Below are 6,000 nucleotides of genomic sequence, written 5' to 3'. Positions count from 1 at the left end.
AAGCGCCACCCGCACTCACCACCAACTGATCCGAATAGCCAAGAAAACAGCATTCAAGGATCGACTTGACAACAACGCCCACAACAGCAAGGAACTTTTCAACATTGTCAAGGAATTTTCCAATCCCTCGGCCAACTCCAACGACATCACCCCCTCTCAAACCCTCTGCTACTCCCTAGCCTCTTTTTTCCACAACAAGATTGCAGACATCCACAACAGCTTTGACAACCAACCCGGAGACCAACCCACCCTACCATCTGCTGACCATCTTCCCCCCGTTAACACCCTTAACGCTTGGAACCCAATCTCCACTGAGGACACCATCCGCCTGATGAATTCCATCCACTCAGGATCCCCCACAGACCCATGCCCTCACCACATTTTCAACAAAGCAGACTCCATCATAGCACCGCACCTCCGAGACGTCATCAACTGCTCCTTCAACTCCGCTACCTTCCCAGAAGACTGGAAACACGCTGAACTCACCGCCCTTCTGAAAAAACCAACAGCGGACCCCACCGAACTCAAAAATTACCGCCCCATCTCGCTTCTTCCATTCCCGGCCTAAGTCATCGAGAAAGCCGTCAACAACCAGCTCGCCGCTTTCCTCGAAGCCAACAAATCCCTCGACCCCTCACAATCTGGCTTCCGAGCAAAACACAGCACTGAGACCGCCCTCATCGCAGCAACAGACGACATTCGAACTCTACTGGACAATGGAGACACAGTCGCCCTCATCCTCCTCGACCTCTCTGCAGCATTCGATACAGTCTGCCACAGCACCCTTCTACAACGCCTCAATAACATCGGAATCCAAGGAAAAGCACTTGAATGGATCACCTCGTTCCTCACTGGAAGAACCCAGAGAGTCCGCCTTCCTCCATTCAAGTCCGAAGCCTCTGAAGTCATCTGCGGCGTACCTCAAGGATCCTCACTCAGTCCCACCCTCTTCAACGTATACATGAGCCCCCTCGCGGCCATCGCACGCCAACACAACCTCAACATCATCTCATACGCGGACGACACTCAACTAATCCTTTCTCTCACCAATGACCCCAGCACCGCCAAAACTAACCTACACGAAGGAATGAAAGAAGTTGCCGAATGGATGAAACAAAGCCGTCTGAAACTGAACTCAGACAAAACAGAAGTCCTCATCTTAGGTACTTCCCCCTCTGCATGGGACGACTGCTGGTGGCCGGAAGCCCTCGGAAAAGCACCCATCCCGACAGACCACGCACGGAACCTTGGCGTCATCCTGGATTCTTCACTCTCTATGAACAGACAAGTCAGCGCCGTATCCTCTTCCTGCTTCAACATTCTTCGCATGCTCAGAAAAACATTTCGCTGGATCCCCACCGAAACAAGGAAAACAGTCACCCACGCTCTGGTCACGAGCCGACTGGACTACGGAAACACCCTCTACGCGGGTACTACCGCAAAACACCAGAAAAAACTCCAACGAATCCAAAACGCATCAGCCAGGCTCATATTAGACATCCCACGCAACGAACACATCTCTGGTCACCTTAAAGACCTCCACTGGCTACCCGTCAATAAGAGGATCACTTTCCGACTGCTTACCCACGCACACAGGTCACTCTACGACATCGGACCAGAGTGCCTCAACTCTCGACTGTCCTTCTACACCCCCTCCCGCCAACTACGGTCTTCCAGCCAAGCCCTCGCCACTGTACCTCGCATCAACAAGACCACCATGGGAGGCAGATCCTTTTCATACCTGGCTGCCAAAACATGGAACTCACTCCCCGCTTACCTTCGCCTCACCCAGAACCACCTAGCGTTCAGAAAGCAGCTTAAAACGTGGATATTTGACAAATAATCCTCCTCCCCTTCCTAAGCGCCTTGAAACCCTCTGGGTATGTAGTGCGCTATACAAATTTTATGACTTGACTTGACTTGACTAGAAGAGCAAAGTGGTGGAAAAGAAGAGAACAACGTCAACGGTAAAAAGCACAGAGTAAAAAGAGCAAGTAAGCAAATGTATTCATGCATAGTTATTTTAAATAATAGCATTTACATAACATTAAATAATACATTCTTATCATACAGTTATTACAAATATTGACTTTGAAACAAGAAAATATAAATCACCATCTATGCAAGTCATCATTGCTTGCTTTGCGCTGGGTTAAAATAGAAATTATTCTAAAGCAATATAATCTTTGTATAAATATAAGTTATTTTTCCCTGTATAAAAAACAGGGCCATTGCAACCATATCGAGACTCTGCAGTCCTGTATTTTTTCTAAAGTATGGAAATGCCATCTATTATTTTCCATGAAGTGCATCAAAGTTTAGCCGTATTATGTGCAAAAAAACAAAGCAGAGGTTTATAACAATTATAATGTGTACCTGGTCACTTTCTCTACCATTAAAAGTTTTCTTTTGTCAGTAGTGCACGGGAATAGTTAACAGTTTTATCCCTGCACTTCTTAGAAATTCTGTGTATCGACAGTTCATCAAAGAATCAGTGGATCTTAAACTTGCAATGACTGCCTGCCTACAGGGCTGAATTCCCCACTTGTTAACCCGTTGCGTGCTCATGACGGAACTTCTCCGTCACGAGCCTCGGGTGGGCTGTGCTGGTGACAGAACGGTTTCGTCACGGCCCGCTCGCTGCGCCTGCGCGGCGCTGATTTTGTGCCTGCGCATTTTATTAAGCAGGCGGGGCCGTGACGGAACCGTTCCGTCACAAGCACAGCCCACCCGAGGCTCGTGACGGAGCAGTTCCGTCACGAGTACGGGAGCGCCGCACGGCTCCCCCTCACCCTTAGCACTGCGGCGGAATAGCCGCCGCAGCTAAGGGGTTAAATGGAGTTTTCAGCAACTGTCTTCTTTCTTGTAATATTCCCGGGCATAAACATATGATGTGGTTGACATTTTCTACCCCTTTATTACAAAGCCTACAAGGGTTTTCGTGGGTGCCTTATTCAATTTTTTCTGCTTAATTTCTCCAGGGGTACGGGCGAAACAGATAGGCACGAAATAAATTTTCAAGTTTCTTGACCATCTAGCTTGTAGATATGGTTGACACTTGGGTGTATTATATTCACTAATCACGGCCCAGGCATGCGATCTACTGGCTAACTTCTCTTTATCGTTGAGTAGTGATAATTTCTTTACTGTAAAATTGACTATTTTTTTAAAGCAGTTGAGGAAGGGGAGTTTGCCAATATTTAATAATCGCTAAATCTAGGTATAGGCGGTCTAGCACTATTTCATTCCTTTGTATCTCCTGCCACAGAGCTTGGCATAACTGACTAAGAAAAAAGAAGTAAAAGAGGAATGCAGGGTGGAGGTGATGAAGTAAATCGGTAAATGGTGAAAAGAAGAATGGTTGAAAGGAAGGAAATAGTGGCAAAAGAATTAGAAGACAGAAACATGGCACAAGGAATGAGAAGAAGACGAATGAGAAGGAACTGGGAGCTGAAAATTATGTCTGAAGAGGGTAGGAGACAGGGAGAAAATTATAGTCATAAGAAAGATATAAGGGGAGTTGAAGGAAGCAAAATGGCTGATGAAGAGGCTGGAAGTTAGGTGGTGTAAGAACTTTTGTTTTAACACTTCGCGCCACGAATTAGTCCCTACTACTTGTGATTTGCAAAAGGTGACAATCCATGAATGTGAGCCACTATTTTTTGGGACGCTTGGGTCTATTTATGATACTGATCCAATCCTGCTATGAAGGTTAGAAGTGCGCATGTTGGACCCCAGGGAGGATTGTGAGGGGACAGTCATTATGAGGTGGGTGAAAGAACGCACATCATAAACAACTAAGGAGTGACTCAGTGAAACGTAAAACACGTGTGATGAAAAGAAAGAAAATAGAAGTGTCAGGTTATTCAGAGGCCCCTACCTGATTAGAGTAACTATAGGATTGGGCAATTCCAATCTTAATAACCAGGAGGTAGCAACCCAGTGGACCGGAGTGACTGCATCCAACAGGGATGGGCAAGTAAACCTCTTGTTAAAAAGGACCCTCACTCACCACTAGTTGGTGACATGCTTCATCATCGGGTCCCCGCTGGGGCGGCCGAATGCCCCACCAGCGTGCTTCAATGCCTGAGTTACAGCAGAGCGGGTTGGCGGTGAGTGTAATGGTGATTTAACTCAAAAAATGTGCAGAATAAGTGAGTGCAGGATTAAAAAATACTCGGTTGGAACCCTGACAAAATGTTTAATGTGGGCCAACCTGTATTAAGGTTAAAAGCATGAAAGGCGGACAATCATAGGTTCTGTATTAGGAGACCTGTGTCCTTAATTAAGATATATGGTCAACATGTTTCTGCTGTGAAAAAGCAGGATCGCACAGCATTCGTCAGGACCGCAGACAAATTGCACTCTGGTGGTATGTACGTGCTAAGGTACACCCTCCCGTGAGGCACTTAATGTGAAAAATAGAAAAAATAGTTAAAGTGCAGTTACTCACGGATATTACCCGTGCCGGCACACTGTAGATCACAGCAGCCAAAGTTACAGATTGAAGGAGGAGAAATAACTTCCCTGGGTCAGAACGGTGCGGGAAATTTTCACGCGGCGTTCAATTTTATAGCTTGCGACTCCCCGCCCAGGACCTATGTTCAAGGACTGCCGTCTGCCCGAAGAACGCACAGCCAGCAGAAAGGATTACAAATGTCTGTGATGGGGCTAAGGGATGACTGCAAGGGACTGTGGTGTGTCTGAGAGGGACTGTGAGGTGACAATGAGGATGGTGAGAGCTTGTGCTTAGATCTATAGGATAAACTGTAGGGAGGATTGTGCGGGTGCAGTTGCTAAGAGGCGGGTGCAGGAGAGTGTCAGTGGAAAGGAATGACTGAATGACTGAGGAACGCTGTGAAGTGACTGTGAGGGCTGTGGGGTGACTGAGGAGGGTGAAAGCTTGTAAAAGGACTGTAGGATAGACTGTATCAAAGCACATGAAGGGGCTGTGGGCCGGCTGTTTCGGGGCCCTGGGCTGATTAAGGAGGACAGGGCGGAGTTTGTGTGTAGACCGTAGTCAGATTGTAGTGAGACATGTGAGGGCAGGCGTGCAACACCCATAGGGCTCAAAGGGCTTCAGCAGCCCCCCCCTTGCTGTGTGTGTCAGCCCGGGCCGAGACAGCTTCCTCACAAACACACAGACAGTTCTTGAGCTGCTGTAGGCTGGCTGGTCTGGCGTCTTATTGCAGCCACACCCGAGTATTTCACAGGCCATTAAAAGACCATTTACTTGATTACGAGGATTTGTTGTTTTTTCACCCATTACTAGAGCCCCTGCATCTCCACTCCACCTATTCCTTAAAGTTGCAAATTACTTTTGCTGCCACACTGTGAGAATACATTTCTTGAAAAGTAACCTTAGGCTATGGTTTTTCTCAGTTTTATCCAGCTCGAACTCCACCCAAAGGAATTGAGGCACTTAGCATGAGCACCAGTTACATCATTCATGCACACATTGCTGGAAGTATTAGCCCCCAACCCGAAATTTGGCTCTACATTGCTGGGAGTATTACCCCCCCCCCCCCCAACCACCTGAAATTTGGCTCTAGTTGTGCCCCTACATGAGGGGGCAGTGGAATGGCTAAACGGGAGGCCTGTTTAGGGCTAGCCGGACTGTGCGCCCTGACGCAGCAGGCAGACGGTGGTCCAGTGGTGAAGAAAAGCTCGCCTGTGCCACACTGCCAGCCACAGCTTAAGGAGGAACCCCGCTGTGCGTGTGCAGAGAAGATGCTTTTATTCCAGAATATAGTGGTTGTGAAAGAATAATTATCAGTAATGTCCTCCTTTTCAGTAGTGTCTACAATCTCCTGTGCCGTTTTACAGCTAGAAGACTCTATGGAATGCCCTTCCACCCCTCCCCCCCCCCAGTCAAGAACCGTTGCATGTAGCTTGCGGATATTCACCACGGCATAGGCACCACAGGAAGAGAGAGGTGAGGGTTTATGAATTATGCCTGCCTTTAAATACAATATTTATTAGACGGCTCGGAAAGCAGCG

This window comes from Lissotriton vulgaris, unplaced genomic scaffold (assembly GCF_964263255.1).
Source record: "Lissotriton vulgaris unplaced genomic scaffold, aLisVul1.2 SCAFFOLD_408, whole genome shotgun sequence".
Classification (NCBI taxonomy): Eukaryota; Metazoa; Chordata; class Amphibia; order Caudata; family Salamandridae; genus Lissotriton; species Lissotriton vulgaris.
This window is presented reverse-complemented; position numbering follows the sequence as displayed.